At 50.2% G+C, this 17134-nt stretch overlaps 1 protein-coding gene across 1 annotated transcript in view; it reads right to left on the reverse strand.

Moving 5' to 3' along the window:
• Window positions 1–4342: 4342 nt before the first annotated feature.
• Window positions 4343–17134, reverse strand: part of ZHX2 (zinc fingers and homeoboxes 2) — a 162499-nt gene continuing 149707 nt past the window's right edge. Inside the window, exon 4 of the mRNA XM_039232020.1 lies at window positions 4343–5652. The gene's annotated coding sequence lies outside the window, so the exon portion shown is untranslated. The remainder of the gene's footprint in view (window positions 5653–17134) is intronic.

Genomic DNA, 17134 nt, shown 5'->3' on the forward strand with positions numbered 1-17134 from the left:
CAGAGGACCGAAGGAGAATGATGTCAGGGTATTTATTCCCCTAACTCTGTCCCTGCCGGGTCACCATGGTTTATTTACTGAAGGTCACATCTCCTTTCAGGTAGCGCCTCTGAACATCTGCCCTCTGTGCGCTCCAGTAACTGCTCTATTCCTTACCCCTTCGGGCCAAGCTCCCTACATCTTGGTTGGTTGCCCCAAACCCTGCCCACACCTTTGCAAACACGAAGCTTTCCATAAACTCTCCCTAAATTACCCAGTGTTCCGTCTTTTTCCTCCAAGGATCCAGACTGAGTGAGGAAGTCTGTAACGCTTTGGGGGCTCGTTCTGGGTGAAGGTATTCGAGTTACTGCAGCGGACATCTTTGTTTCCCCCTTCCTCAAAGTCAAGGGCAGTGTGCCTCCTGCATTCTGCAGGATGCCTGACTCACTACATGCCCTGGGATGCACAAACGTCTTTTTTTTTTTTTTTTTTACTGCAAATCAAAAGTTCATTTAATGTTTTTTTTTTTTTTTACAAATAGTTTATTGTCAAGTTGGTTTCCATATAACACCCAGTGCTCATCCCCAGAAGTGCAACGTCTTTTTTTTTTTAAATTGATTTTTATTGATCAACCCCTCAGGGACAATGATGGTGCCTCTGCTGTGGCTTATAAGTACACCCGGCTGTGAAGCCCTCCAGACGGGAGCTTTCAGGAATCAGGAGGAGGGAACTGACATCCGCCCTTGTTTTCTCCAGCCTGTATGGTGGCAGGCCAGCGAGAGCTGTCATTTCCGAGAGCTGCTGGTGGGAAGTGGCAGTGCACCAGGTGGCCTAGAAGGACAAGTGTGCCCACACCTGGGACGCCACACGCCCTCCATCCTGTCCCCGACCTGCCTCCTAGCTCCTCAAGGCCCTGGAGTCTACATTCTGAAAACAGTTTCTGGGGTGTGATGTAGTGATTGATTCTACCCGCCTCCAGGAGGTGGGGAAGGAGCCTTTCAGGGCCTTCAGAGTGGGGGGCGGGGGAGTGTTCTTGACTTGAATGAGTACGTGGATCACCTGAAGGTCAGCGTCGAATTGCAGATCCTGAGTCAGCAGGTCTGGGTGCCAGCCAGAAATTCTGCACTCGCCACAAGCACCCTGGTGAGGCTGAGCCTGGGGCGGAGGCTGCTTGCTGGTCCAGGGAACACGCTTGAGTAGCAAGGACTCAGAGGCCAGCCATCCAATAGGGAAATGCCAGCCGCCGGTGGCTATGCACCTTCAGTGTCTTTCCTTTGATTTTTAGATCAGAATCTCATCAACCCATCAGAACGGAACCTCTGTAACAGGTTAAGAAATATGTCGGTTTTGGTGACACTGTAAAGACAGGATGCTGGCCTTGGGAGTGGAAGGGTCCAGGGACTCAAATGATGTTGCCACTGTCATTGTCACCACCGCCAGCTCTTTCTTTCACTGCTCTTCTCCTTTTCTGGATTTTTTTGGCCTCTTTCTCTCTACCTACTGGCTTCCTGTCTCTGGCCCGGCTCCGGCTGCTGGTGCCGCCAGGCTAATAACAGTCATCTAGATGGGGAAAGGGAGCTCTTGCCCCAGCCCAGAGCGCTCCTGCACAGCCGTGCACCAGGCTCTGAATGGGGGGCTGGAGTGCCCTGGCTTGTCCTGTGGGAGGGGCGGGTCACCGTGATGGGCAGTCCTCCCCCCCCAATCAGATGAGTGGAAGAGGCAACGAGCGAACCCCAGACATAGGGGCCCTAGTGGAGGGAGGCAGGGGCGGACGGAAGCAACAGCTGTTCAGCCCACTCCACTGCTCTCTTCCACCTCAGTGAGAATCCTGTCCCACTCTCCCCCCTGAGAACCTGTCCGAGCTTCTGCCACCCTTCAATCGTCCCCAGGCGGGCAAAGATGGCTCGACATATATTTGGCTGCACGGTTAAAAGAGCACAACCGTCTTTCCTGTGTATTTTCATTGCAACCAATTATCCAGGCTTCCTCTTCAATGCAGACATGAAAATAAAAAGACAGATGTTCTGGCTTGGTTTTCCCCTTTGATTTCATCAGGCATTCGATGGCATCTCACACTGCCTGGCTTGAAGAATGTGTTTATGTTGCTTGAGAGTGACAAGCGGACCTGCCAGGGCGGTAAGTGGCAGGAGCGGAAGGCAGATGCCTGCCCAGGGAGGAGCTGGAAGCGGATTTGGTCTGACGTCGCTAATGGGCTGGAGGGACAGGACGCAGGGGGAGAGGAGGCCTGTGGAAGGTCCGGGGCTGGGGACACGGGAGAGGCAGCGCAGGTGGGGGCCGGAAACGAGTGCGCTGTAGGCACTTTTCACTTTTTTCTCCTAATGAGAAAATTCCACACTGGGTTTTGGGGATTTTTTTGGAAGAGAGGTGTAGGGGGAGTTTGGGGTCAAGGGGAGGAAGGAGAGTTTAGCTACACACGGCAACATCTCCAGAGCCAGAAGCACAGGTGTCTGGAATATCATCTCCTAGAACTTCATCCAGCTTCTTCCTATGTGCCTTTCTCACACAGGCGTCCCATCCGGCCGTGGGAAGGCACAGCCATCACACGGCCTGGCCCGCTGTCACTCCTTGGAGCAGCACGAGAGGAACGGAAATTTGCAGAGCACCTGTGTGCTGGGCGATTTGCGAACTTGAGCGTAGTTCGTCCTGTGGCCAAGCTCTGCACCTCCACGCCTCAGAGGAGGAAGCAGGGGTGCGAGAAAACTTCAGTAAACCTAAGTTTACCTAAATTGTGTTGACCCCACAATATCAACTGGCTCTTGAGCCATAGAGCTAGGATTCAAACTTGGGTTTGTCTGACTGCCGAGCTGGCCCTCTAAATCCATGCATCTGTCCATCCATCCATCTGTCCATCCATCCACCATCCATCTATCCCACAAATATTTAGGGAGCACCTACTACATCCTGCCGCTGTGCTAGGGCCGGAGGGTGTAAGAGAGGGAATAAGACAGGCAATTCTTGTCCAGCTAGCTTGTAAGGCAGTGGGGTATGAAAGACCGTAAACAGATAGATGGTGACACGCTGTGAAAAACAAGATAGAGGAGAATGAAGCAGGGTTGGAGGAAAGCACGACAGACAGGCAGGGCTAGGGTGAGGCAAGTTTGGCGCCTAGGACGCAAAATTTAGGGAGGTGCCCACTTGTTGGGTCCCGTGCATTCAAGGTTGGCACTTACATGGTATTGGTTCCTAATGTTTTGTACCTGTGGGTGGCTGGCTTGCCTCCGTCTCACCCTGTCCTGCAGGTAGGGAGTTGTGGGGGGTGGGTGACATTGGAATAGAGAACAGGTGCTCTTGCAGAGGTCCCGGTGGGAGTGTGGTATCTGGAGCATGAACTCTGGGGTGGCTGGTGGGGACTGAGCAGTTTCCGCTAAGCACAAGGCCTCCTGACTATGCAGGGCTTCAGGGGATGGAGAATGAACAGGGGATGCAGAGAGCAGTGGGCGGGTATCTCCAAGGCAACCGGAGCTCCCAGACCATGGCTGCTGCAGGATTGGGTGGTTTTTTAGCCAACAGCCAGAACTCTACAATATTCAAGATGGAGGACATTTTCCAGAGAAGGCCAACTTATTCGGAATCCCTGATTTCTCAGTGTTTCCTATGCTTGGGGAAGTGGGAGGGCTATCTGAAGAATATGCTTCCACATGCTTTATATACATGCTTAGTTTAGGTAAACTGGCCCAAAGTCCATAGGCCCCTGGAAAATCAAATATCTAGACCAGAGGTTCCCAAAGTGGGTTCCCCAGACCAGCAGCACCAGCCTTACCTCAGAAACTTGTTAGCAACACAGATTCTCGGATCTTGCTCTAGACCCACTGAATCAGAAACTTTAACCCCTCCAGGTGATTCTGGTGCCTGCCCAAGTCTGAGAACCACCGGGTAGATGAGTGTCACCCGCGAACAGTGAGAGACTCTTTAAGCCTTACCTGGGCAGAGACACAGAGGCCAGTCTTCTCTGAGAAATGGCAGTGTCCCAATCACCCGTCAGCAGCGGCCCAGGGAGGGGAGGTGACTTACCTCGGGTCACCGGAGAGCGAGCAGTGGTCCTGCCCACCGCCGAGATCTCCTTCCCACTCACGCTCTTCCCGGCAGTATATTATGAATCTACTTGTGAAGACCCCGGAGAAGGGAGGACCTATCGCTTCTCTGTGTCCAAGAGATATGGCAGATGCCTGCATCAACATGTACGCCCTGTTTTTAAAGCCCCATTTGTGCTGTCAGACGTCACCAAGACGGAAAATGAGAAATGTCAAGTGAATCTGTCATAACCACTTTGAACAAGAGGTGGCTGAGTTGGACCCCTCATGCCCTCGAAGCCAGACAGCAATGAATAACGAGGAGCAGAGGAAAAGGTTATAAAAATGTTTAGTCTCTGCTTTATTGAGTTACAACAAATGAGCAACAAGTTAGAAAAAAATGTTTTTTTCTTCCAAACTCCCTACCATTTTATTTGTGCAGTATACCCAAATGGGGGGCGGTGGGGGTGGGGGTTGCAAACACGACTCATATTGCAACATTTACACCAGATAGGTCTCCTGGTTTTTCTTCTTCAAAAGTTAGGACTAATTGAAAACAAACAAAAAAACCCCAAAAAAAACCCCAAAAGTGCACTCAGGAATCTAAAGTTGGCCCAAAAACAAACACACAAACAAAAAAGAAAATCAGTTCGTGGTGAGGCTTCAGGCTGATATCCTGTCAAATACCACACTGAGAAAAGGCAGTGAGGAACAGAAATTAAAACCAAAGTTGTTCATCTTTGTACCATCCAGGTAGGAAGACCTCTTTTTTGTTTGAGTTTCACAAAAGTAATGATAATGCTAAAATCGTGGAAGCCCTTTCTGCTGGTATCTAACAAGATGCTGAAAGAGGGAGCCCCTTGCTCCCCGGTTCTCTGGCGCTGACCCCGCCCACGGTGAGCCAAGAGGCCAGGGGGTGGAGAAACCAGACCCACCTATTGGCAGTTTGGAAGGACCTGTGCGTGGCTGGACAGGGACCCCAGAGGTGGCTGGTGGGGGAGGGAGAACCGTTCGATTGGGAAGATGTGTCAAAGTTCTCTAAAACCCTCTCAAAGTTGAGACGGATGCCCAAATCGTAGCCCTTCCCACGGAGAAATCTCCCAGATTTCAAACTACTTTTTTAAAAAAACGAACTCTCCCTACCTAAAATCCAGTAGATATAATGGCACTAATGCTAACATTCCCCCCTCCCCCAAATTAATAAAATATTAAAAAAAAAAAAAAAAAAGGAAAAGGAAAAGAGAAAAGCACAAGTGATCAGCCCTCCCTCCTGGAAAAAACCTTACAATGGTAGTGCTGGAAAATGACGTGGCCCTTGATTAAAAAGGTAACAAAATTCCCACATTGTACAAATTGGTTCCAGTATAGCAAGAGGTGGGGGCCGGGGCAGAGGAGCAAACTATTTACAAGGACCCATTGAAAACGCAGTAGTAGGACTTTGGCACTATGAACAATTCCCGCCGGTCCTCCGGGCGGGGTGTGTGTGAAGGCTGGGGCTCCGGCACTCGGCAGCCACACGCCAGCTAAGCAGTTCCACTTGGAGCCTCTGGCCAGGGTGGCCCACGGCCGGGGAGGGAGGTCCTCTTCTTTCCTCAAAGACAGGGCGTCCCCTTTATCAGCCATGCAGTTCTGACGGAAGTCCCTAAAAGACAACGCAAAGCCAGAGAGACAAGGTGTCAGGAGATGATCAGTCCCTGAGCGGAAGGGGGCTGGGATCGCTCTTCCCCACTCTCCTGGGGAGGACTCCTTCCAAAGCCATCCTAGGGCTTGGAGGATGGAGACAAATGCTCCAGTTTGGGGCCAGTTTTTAAAAAAGAGTGTAGGGGCGCCTGGGTGGCTTAGTCGGTTAAGCATCCGACTTTCGCTTAGGTCATGATCTCACGGTTCCGTGGGTTCGAGCCCCGCGTTCGGGCTCTGTGCTGACTGCCAGCTCAGAGCCTGGAGCCTGTTTCAGTCTGTGTCTCCCTCTCTCTCTGACCCTCCCCTGCTCACGCTGTCTCTCTCTCTTCTAGAAATAAAACATTAAAAAAATTAAAAAAAAAAAAAAGAATTTAAAAAAGAGTGTATTTTCCAGAATACAGTCTGACATCACCGGAAGCGCCCCCAGAAACAAGCCTGAGCAAATAGGATGACTTTCTGGGCAAGTGGAAGTGGTGGCCTGTGATTCTCTTCTTCCTTGCAAGGCCCTTTTCTTATTCCTGGAGGGGCAGCCAGTCACAGGGGCTCCTAAAGAGGTTCCGGAGTCCGACAAACCTGGATTCGGGTCCTAACTTTTCTGTTTACGGACAGTGGGGTCATGCACATGTGACATCATCCCTCTAGGGCTTAGTCTATGCTTCTGTCAAACAGGTGTGAGAAGGGGGGGTTGCTGCGATGATTAAGTCAACACGTGCACTAGCATTTGGAATAGTGTCCCGCACAGGATTACAGAGCATTATATATAGTAAGTATATTACATAGTGTTATAGACTTGTGGTTTTTGTTGGCTGCAGCCTTTTCCAAGCATGGTAAGGTATATAACAGTGATCATAACAAGATGAAACATTTTAAGGGTATTTAAACAATTTTTAATGTTTATTTTTGAGAGAGAGAGACACAGACAGAGTGCGAGTGGGGGAGGGGCAGAGAGGGAAGGAGACAGAGAATCTGAAGCAGGCTCCAGGCTCTGAGTTGTCAGCACAGAGCCCGATGCGGGGCTCAAACTCACAGATCGTGAGATCATGACCTGAGCCAAAGTCGGATGCTTAACCGACTGAGCCACCCAGGTGCCCCTTAAGTGTATTTTTAATTTGATGTTCATATCAACCTTCAGAGGTGCATGACCATTGTTCCCATGTTACAGCAGAGGAAACATTTTAGCACAGAGAGGCTAAACACTTTATCCAAGGCTGTACAGCTGGGACGTGGCCCCGTCAGGAATCAAACCCAGGCAAGCTCCAGAGCCTGTGCTTATAACACACCAACAGTATTAATACGAGTCCGAATGGAGAAATGCTTAATTCTTATGTTCTTTGTGTTATCAAAACAGTGCAAGGACCCTCTTGTGAGTTGAGTTGAGTTATATCCCAAAAAGATATACTGAAGTCCTAATCCTCAGTATCTCAGAATGCAACCCTATTTGGAAGTTCCTTTACAGAGATAAGTAATCACATTAAAATGACATCATCAGGGTGTCCCCTCACCCAACAGGACTAGCAGCGTTATAAATTGGAAGTCGGGACACTGAGACAGATTCCCACAGGGCGTACGCCACACGAAGACGAAGACGGAGACCATGGTGATGCATCTAAGAGCCAAGAGACGCCAAGGGACATCAAGGGCTGCCAGCAAGCCCACGGAAGCAAGGAGCGAGGTGTGGAACAGACTTTCCGTCACAGCCCCCAGAAACAACCCACTCTGCCAACACCAGACTTCCAGTCTCCAGGACTGTGACAGAATACATTTCTGTTGTTTAAGCCACCCGCACTGTGGTACTTTAACGCGGCCCAAGGAAGCGAAGACAGACCGCCATGATTACCCTTGTGGCCTCCCAGGATCTGAAGCTCTGCGGAAGGAATCCGAGGGGAGCGCCCAGGGCGACAGCTAGGGCTCCATGACAGGCTGGAAGTTGATCAGATCTGTAGATTCCTGAAGCCACTGGCTTTTTCTCTGCCTCCCTCTTAGAAAGGCCGCTTCTAGTAGAGAGGACCCTAAGAAGTGCTTTTAGCACAGGGGACCAAGAGCAAGCGGACTTGACTTCTCAGCCAGAGGCATGGGCAGATCCTCTGTACGGTCATTCTGTCCTAAGGTTCTGACCTCCAGTCAGCCGTCCCCACATTTCCGAGGTGCTCCTGACTAGGAGAATGAATACTGGAGTTAAGAAGCCAACTTGTGAGAGAAATGTCTGCGGATGAAACCAGATTCTGGGGGTGTCCTTGGGATCTGGTACTGCCTGAAAGTCATCTAGCAAAAGTCACTGAATCGTAAGAGCCATAGGGCTCCTTACAGGTGGTGCTGCCGACATCACTCAGTTCACAAGGAAAAGGAGGGGGCTTCTGGGAGGAAAGGGGAGTCCCCCAAATCACGAGACTTCTCAGAGGCACAGTCAGACACAGTAATGACCTTGGTGCTAATGCTAAAGCAACTTGTCTCCTCCTTACAGTAACCCGGCAGGCAGGCGACTGTTAAGCCTACCGCGGCGTGAAGGGATAGGGGCTGAGATGAAATGCTATCAGGCACGTAGTAAGCGGTGGAGCCCGCACTCCTCCAAGGCCAGTCCATCCTCAGTGGCTCCTCCCACACCTGATTCGGGTCCAGGCTCCCTGTCCTGCTCGCACAGTCTCCCCCTGCAGGGAGCCACCTGGGGACCGGGAGAGCATGTCTGCTTCAAAGGCAGGGGCTGGCGGTTCCGGGCACCCAGAGAGGTCCACGTGCTTACTACTGCCGATCCCATGGAGGGCCACATGCACCCCCGGCTGGGCATGGGGACCAGAGCCAGCCTCCTCCTGTGCTCCCCAAGGAGCTGGGTTTCCGCAGCAAACAGGGTCCGTCACCACCCTCGCAAAGCGGGGGGGTCCCACTGCATCCCCCTGAACAGTTCTCAGGATGCCAGGAAACAAGGCCCAAGACGGGCGGACCGCTGCCCTTCTTCCTCATCCCAGCCAGGCTGCAGAACGCCAGGCGGCACACGACGGTGGGCACCGCAAGGTGGGGCGTCAGACTGGAAAGGGCCGTGGAGCCGCAGTAGCTGGCGTGCCTGGTGCCTCCGTAGCCGGCCCGAGACTCACCCCCATCCGTCACACCTGCCGGCTGCTGGGAGGGTTACAGGTGGGGAGTGCCGAGCGTGCACGTGCTCCCAAATACTGCCTCCTTTTCCCTTGAGGAAGGCCAGGTGTGAAACCGGGGCCTCAGGTCTAAGTGAGCTCATGTGTGTGTGCGCGCACGTGTGTAGACATATTTACTCTCTCCCCCTCTCTAAAATGAAACTGAACCCTGTCTCTTCAAGCGAATGACAAAAACTCTCACATTTTAGATATGCCCCCATATTGAGGTGGTTCTTCATTGGGCGATGAGTTATAATTCCCTTGTGTCATTTAAAAAGATTTTTGTTAATGTTTATTTTTGAGAGAGAGAGAGAGAGAGAGAGAGACAGAATCCGAAGCAGGCTCCAGGCTCTGAGCTGTCAGCACAGAGCCTGACGTGGGGCTCAAACTTACGGACCACGAGATCATGACCTGAGCTGAAGTTGGACACGCAACCGACTGAGCCACTCAGGCGCCCCTTCTTGTGTCCTTTCTTGTGGACAGGAACACACATGAGCCTCCAAACAGATGTTTTCCCGAAGAAAAGAAATACTGCACAAAGCCCTTAATTCCCCCCCCCCCCCCCCCCCCCCCCCCCCCCCCCCCCCCGCAAAACAGACTGCCGGGGACAAAAGGGTGACCGGAGAAAAGGACACCAAGCTGCTTGTGCAGAGCCCCCAGACGTCAGTGGGTGGCTCTGGGCCCTGGGAGCACCCTCGGACTTCAGCTCTCCTTTGACCTCTCCCAGGGTGCGTGGCAGCGGGCAGGACTGTGGGAGCTGGCGAAGCTCTCAAAGGGCGGCGGGGAAGCCACTGGAAACAGAAGGCAGGGCGGTTTCCCTTCCCCATGAGAGACACAGCCGTGGCCCAGCCACTTCCCCTCGTGCAGTGTGTCCTAGCCACAGGCTGCTTCCCCAAAAGGCCTTACCCCCAAGCGCCCTCAGGTCTCCTCCAGCACAACTGTATCACTCTGTCTTCAAACTGCCTGGTTAACCGCACGTCCTGTGAGGACGTGCATGGGGCACAGGGTGTCCACTACTGACTCCTGGCCCCAGTCCCCGCTCTGGGTCTGGCCCACACAGTATGCCCCAGTGTTGATTAGTGAAAGAAAAACGGGATGAGCAGGTGCCCTTAGAGGGGTGGCTGGTTACACAACGTTGGTGACAAACTCCCATTTTAGGTTTTCATTTTAGAATAGCACTGTGATTTTGACTGTGTGGCCTCTTGCTAACCCCCTGGGCTTCTATCCGCCATCTTACCACCAGGGCAGAGACATTGCCCATGGCAGAGAACCAGTTACCCGATAGATTATTTGATCCTAGAGCACCGGATCTCCGCTTTGGGAGGAAACCGCAAAATCATCGGGCCCTTTGCTTATGGCCACTCTTTTACCAAGTGGATGTCCAGCCTCTTCCGGGACCCTGCCCAGAACGGAGAACCCTCTGCCTTTATAGCGGTCCCTTTCTATCTTGGGGACAACTTGGAAGGTTAAAGAGTACTATCTAATTCTTTAGCAAAATCTGCTTCTTTATGACTTTACCCACTGGGGAAACATGAAAAAATTAGAATTCTTTTCCCACATGATACCTTTCTGTTTCTGTGTCTCTTTAATTTTCCCTGTAGGGATTTCCCTAAGCCCCGCGGCCTCAGGAGAGAGTAATGCTGTACTCCGTGAGAAAGAAAAACAAGCACCGTGATAGTGATTTATTATCTTAATAATACTTGAGTCAAACTTTCTTTTCTTGAGAGGGGGCATGGTCTGATTTTAATTAGAATTGGGAAAAGGAAAACATGGTGTCGAGGAGAGGGATTAAGCGATTTCCCAGTGGACCAGGAAGACTCTGTCCCAACTCAGATCGTTCCTGCGCCAGGTCTTGGTCAACTCTGGCACATCTGGCCAAAGCTCCTTCCCCACAGCAGTTTGGAGGAGGCTTTGGGTTTGGGGAAATTGCCGAGACTTATAAGCCAGGCAAGTCTTCCCCAGGCTGCTTGCAATGAGGCTCAATGGGAGAAGGACTCAAAGGGGTATTGGCTCTTCCTGCCCTTTTTCCATCAGAGGATATTATCCAGAGGAGTCCAAAGAATTTGAGCAAACAGAATCATATTTTAAAGCCACTAGGCACGCCCCTGATGTGTTTATGCATGTGGATTAGGGTTTGAATGCCAGCTCCCCCACTTTCTAACTCAATGATCTTGGATGAGTTACCTTTCTGTGCCTCATTCTCCTCAACCATAAACTGAAAAAGAATAGCGTTGACTTCAGAGAATCCACAATACATGCAAAGTGCCTGGCACAATAAGGGCTCAGCAAATGTTACCCCTTGTCATTGCTTCCCCCGCCCCCCTCTCCCCTGTCCCCACCCCCACCCCTCTGAGATGCAAATTAACACACAACAGCATGAGCTTGTACAAGCGCGGGGGAGGGGGGGGAAGGGGCTCAACTGAAAAAGCCAAGTTGGAAAGGCAGGAAGCATTTAGCTAAGTTCTTCTCCATTAAAAAAAAAAAAAAAAGTGTCACGGCACCTGGGTGGTTCAGTCGGTTGAGCGCCCAACTCTTGATTTCGCTCACATCATGACCTCATGGTTCATGGAATCAAGCCCTGCATCACGGTCTGTGGTGACAATGTAGAGCCTGCTTGGGATTCTCTCTCTTCCTTGCTCTCTGCCTCTCCTCACCATCTCTCAAAATAATAAACACTAATAATAATAATAATAATATATTAAAAATAAAAGACTGTCAATTCAGAGTCAGCAACTAAGCAGTTGCTGACGCTAATGTCGGGCCCCTGTTTAGGGGATTTCATTTGCATTATTTCATTTAATCCTAACAACAACAGACAACTCTATCAGTGCTATGGACTGAATTATGTCCCCTGGCCCACCATTCATATGTTGAAGCCTAAACCCCAATCTGACTGTATTTGGAGATGGGCCTTTAAAGAGGTAATTATGGTTAAATGAGGGTCATAGGGTAGGGCCCTAGTGTCCTTCTAAGAAGAGAAAGACACACCAGGAGGGCACATGCATGAGGAAAGACTAGGAAAGGGCAGGACACCCAGAGAAGTGGCTGTCTGCAAGCCAAGGAGAGAGGTCACACCAGTAACCAACTCTGCTTGGAACCTTGATCTTGAACGTTCAGCCTCCAGAACTGTTAGGAAATATATGTTGTTTAAGCCACTCAATCTCTGGTGTTCTGTTCCAGCAGCCCTAGTTGACTAATATCGTTAAGCATTAAGGTTACAGAGACCTACTAATAATAGAGAATAAAGTAAAACATAAGTGCATGTGGGTGCTCTAGAATTTTCCACCATCCATCCTCCATTTACCACTAGGGCAGAAAGGTCTGAATGGCCAGATATCTGCAACACGGCTTTCCTTTTACTCCTTCCTTGAGTATCTCAGAGCATCTAACCTTTCTCTACAGGATCGTACACACTGAATCACGTATAGTCCTCTTTACCGGTAAGGTGGAGGAGATTCAAGGGAAATCTGGACTATTTGTAGTTCAACTACCACTCTGGTTTTTAATCCATGAACTCCTATGAAGTGTGAACTCGGGCAAATCACAGCCACAATGGCCACCTTTTAGGTCTCCTGATGTGTGAAGTTCCCACTGACCTCAGGGCCTTTGAGTATGCTATATCTTTAGCATGGAATGCTACTTCCCTCCTCTCTGCTTAGCCAACTCGTACTTGACTTTTTGGATTTTCATTCATTTATTATCTCTTCAGAGAAGCCTCCCCCAACCACTTAAATCAAGTCAAATTCCCCTATTCTATATTCTCACAGACTGTGTACCTTTCCTTCAAAAAACTTGTCAGCATGGCAATCTTTCCTTTTTGTTTGATTAAAGTTTCGTTCCTCATTAGACTGTGGGCTCCATGAGGGGAGGGGCATGCTGGGTACCACAGCCTCCTAGAGTGTGGCACGCTGCAGGCATTCCACAAATACCTGATGCATGAATGAGCCAAATCACTTATATTGGATGTCTCTGGATTAGTTACTTCCTCTCCTTGGGGGCCACATCCTTCCTCTGACAAATGAGGGAACTTTGACTTCATGATTCCTAAGTTGCTACCAGCTGCCCAAAGCACAGTGAGAATTCCTAGCGTGAGAAGTCCCAGAATGAGGTAAATGGAAGTGGTAACAGTTAACTCCCCATTAGGTGCCAGGGCAGCGAGGCTAATGTGCAGCCCCTGAGAGGCATCACCCAGTAAATAACCAGTGATGGATTCTCCAGCAGACCTTTTCCTGGAGCTGCTCACATGCATGGAAAGCAAACTGTCTCCACCTTCTCTCCTCTGCCAGCTGTCAGCTAATGAGGCTAATGAATGATGGGAAATAATGAGGAGGGGGAGGAGAAGGAGGGGGAAGGAAAGGGGAGGAGGAGGAGGAGGGGAAAGGGGAGGAGGAGGAGGAGGGGAAAGGGGAGGAAGGGGAGGGGGAGGAGGAGCAAAGGACTGAAATACCAGGTTCCAGACAACTGGAAGCCAACTATGTTTGTTAATTCTCAGGTTGGTTCAATACATTGCTATTAAGCATCCACCCTGAATTAGGCACTAGGGACTCAGAGATTAATGGGATATGGTCCATGCATTCAAGGGTCTGGTGGAGGAAAGACAGGGAAACAATTACATTTTCATCCATGCATGCCTCCATCCATCCATCCATCCATCCATCCATCCACTCATTCAAATATCTGTACTGAGGCAGCTAGTCTGAACAGATTGTGGAGGCACCCACATCCTGGATCCTAAATTATAGCCAGGAGGCACCTCTTGGTAGCCCTGCATTTTTTAAGCAAGCTGAACTCTGGAAAATATTTTTTCTGACACTGCATGAAATTTATCTCTTGTCCAAAGCCATCCCTAATCATGAGTTGCAAATTGTCAGAAATTGGGAGGTAGCAAAGTTAGTGCATGAGTCACTATGTATTGGTGTTTGTCTGTAGTATTAAGAAATGGCCAAGTTCTGTTGGTCCAGCCTGATCGGTGAGGGTTTTACCAACTGTACTTGGGTCAGGCACTGGTGCCTGATGGGCAAGAGCTGCCCTTGGGTGCAGCCGCTGGCTGAGGACCCCATGGGAAGTCTCTCTGAGCCTCGGTTTTGCCCTTTGCACCACGGAAAGAAAGCCATACCTATGCCACAGGGATGAACTGAGGTTTAAATGATTTAATGGATGTGCTAAGAAGAATGCCAAGCACATGGCATATACCGGTAAATAGAAATTCTTAGTAGTAGGAGTACTGGGATATTCCATCTGGCCAAACATCGAGGCATATGTCTGGCAATGTTTGGCTCAAGTATTCTGACTCATTTTTAGGAAAGGAGGAATTTACTGTTCAGCCTCTTACCACACGACGGGTTTCTCAATGGATAGCTCACAAGTGTTTGGACCCACAGGCTGAATCATGGCAACACAATTCAAGGTTTGGAAAGGACTCCTTACCTTTCCATCTACCCTCAAGGCTGAGTGTACCTGGCCTGAGTCCATGCTGTCATGGGCTTGGGAAGCTCTCAGCAGAGGGGGTGCTGAACAGCAACAGGGGAGGAGACCCCACCCTGGAGACCCCTACCCTGGATGGAGTCTGCTCTGAGCTGCTCATCCAAGTTCATTCTCTCTCTCTCTCCTCTCTTTCTCGTCTGTACATCCCATAACACCCTTTGCGAAGCCAAAACTGTGCATTATTTTCAGGATTATCATATGTGTAACAACTGAACCCAACTGCAGCTTCCTAAATAAATATGTGTTTAAATAAAGGCATCACTGAATATTTATGAATTTCAAGGGACCCATGTGTTCGGTTCATAAAAGCTGTGAAGTAATTTGGAGGGATTTCTTCCCTCTAAGTTGAAAGGTTCCTTTAAGCGGGTGCCTCTGTCCAGGATGCCACCACCAGGCCAGACCCGCAGCCTGTTTCTCAATATAGTGGCACCACGGAAACATCAGGAAGTCAATGAGGGATACTGGATGTCACCAGGTGTCAAGCAGACCATGGCATCTTGTTTAGGAATATTTTCCAGCTCATACTTGAGGGCATTTGACATAAACATAAAGGGGGTTCCTGGGAATTCCTGGGTGTGTGTGGGTGTTTGGGGGGGGTGTAGAAAACAGCTGGTTCCCTCATCTTTGAATTATCTAATGTCAATTGTCAGTCCTTTTTAAAAAAATTTTTTTTACATTTATTTTTGGGAGACAGAGACAGAGCGGCTTACCTCTCGGCATCACTAGGAGCACTGAGGAAGACTCTCTGGGGCCAGAGCACCTCGCTCAGCCTCTGACTCTCAGGAGGCCCTGTACCCACCCCTCCATCCTCTGCCCTTCCCTCCAGAGCTGCCCTTTATGGTTTCAGCATTGCTTCCTCCCTTCCTTTTCTCTTGGGCCTCTCGTGAGGGGCAGGCCACTGGGCATTTTCCACTGTCGGTGGTGGTCAGCTTGGGGGATGGGGACAGGTGGCCTCGGGGCCCCTGGGGAGCTGTTACCCCTAGACAAACCCCACTCAGCGATGGGGACCTGGAAGTGTCATCCGAGCTCACTCTGGGACACGGGACACTAAGCATTCTTCTACTCAAATTCGGCAAACACACCTGGTTCAGAATAGCCTTTGCTTCCCGTGGAAAACCATGGTCTTTTCTCTGAGCTGTCTTTTCTCAGCATCTGCTGAACCCCAGACTCGGCTTTCTGGCTGTGCCCAAACTCTCTTGGGTCCTCAACTGTACCGTTCCTTTTCTCAGCACCGGAACTTTCCTCGTCGGTCCCTTCCACATGAACCACTCTTCCTTATCAGTGCACCGGCCAGCTCCTTCCCTTCAGCTAGTTCCAGAGACAGATGTCCCTTCCTCCAGGAAGCCTGCCCTGACCTCAGCCTGGCTACCCCTCCTGTGTGCTCCCATGCACACCTGGGTGCGTCCCTATCACACCATGGATCACCCCGGCTCATAAAGGAAAGAGCAATTTCCTCTCTCCTTGGCCTGAGATCCACGTGAAAGGGCTCTTATTGCCTTCTTCATCCCGTTAGCTCTGGTACTTCGCACAGACACTGGCACACAGTAGGTGTGCAGAATGTATTTGCTGGATTGAACTGAACCCTACTGCCTACTCCATGGTAGGAGGAAAAAGCAATCAAGATGACTTATGTCATGTGCTGGAAAAGGTCAAGGATAGAAGACAGGGCAAGCTAGGACTCAAAGGAAGATAGGAGAATAGTCAGAGGGAGGAATCAAGGTAGCCAGAGGGTGGGGGCAGCTGGTACTATTGGCCTTTAGGCCCCTCCTGCCACTAGCCCCTCCCCTCTGGGCTGCACCCTCACCTGAACCCCATTACCATTCCTTCCTGGAAAGCGGGGAGGGGGGTGTGTGGCAGGAAGAAGACTTGATGGCATCTTTGACTGGCTGTTCCTTAAGCTGCTCTTTCACTAGCTGATGGAACTGGCTAAAATAAGGTTTCTAAGAAGACTTTAGTTTTCACTTATTTCTTTATTGCTATTTCTTACTATGAAATAAATGAACTGATGAGTGGCATGACAGGCTAAAGTTGTCTGAAGTCATTAATAAAGGAGTATGGTAATTTTGGGAACTTATCAATCATTCTGGAGGTTCTTACCTTTATTTTGTTGTTTTTAAAGATGACATGGATGGGGGGAGGAGGCTTTTGTTGCCTTTTAAGTGACCTCTGGAGAAGCCAACGTGGGCAGCGTGTAAATCACACCTCTCCCTCCTGGTTCCAAGCTGCCCCTGGGATGTGTCGGCTTGGGCCCAAGGTCGGATCTCGGCCCCCTGCCCCCCTCTCCCCCCTGCCCCCTCTATTCCAAACCTACCACCAAGCAAGCTGCTGTGTTTTTAGGCCTTGATTTGCACAGACCTCTTGTGAGAGCACAAACACCAGGGCCTGGGTGCGTGTCCCATCATGTGGATGACACGGCCATTAGTAACCATGGTAACCTCCCTTCCCAGGCTTTTGTGGCTCCACAGGCCTAATTTACACCAGTCTCTTCCAGATTTGAATGGGTTCTGGGGACCCAATCAGCACAATTATGATCCCGGTTATGTAGTGAGAAACGCGTCTTCCTCCACCATGACTAGGCAAACACCAACACCTGTCAGGTTGAAAGAAACAACCCCAAATCTCGAGCCAGTAAACTTGGTTAACTACCTTGAAAATCCAAAAAAAAGGAAAGAAAATGAAAAAAAAAAAAGAAAAACAAACCAGAAAGAAAAAGGAAAAGACACATTCTTTTCACGTCCGTTTCTTACAGCAGCGGATACAAAGCAGGCAGAGGCCGCGTCCCTACTACAGCTGCGTGGAGACTGAGGAACGGCGAGGCCCCAGAGCGTGTGTCCACGA

Source organism: Hyaena hyaena, unplaced genomic scaffold (assembly GCF_003009895.1).
Source record: "Hyaena hyaena isolate Hyena2069 unplaced genomic scaffold, ASM300989v1 scaffold_62, whole genome shotgun sequence".
NCBI lineage: Eukaryota > Metazoa > Chordata > Mammalia > Carnivora > Hyaenidae > Hyaena > Hyaena hyaena.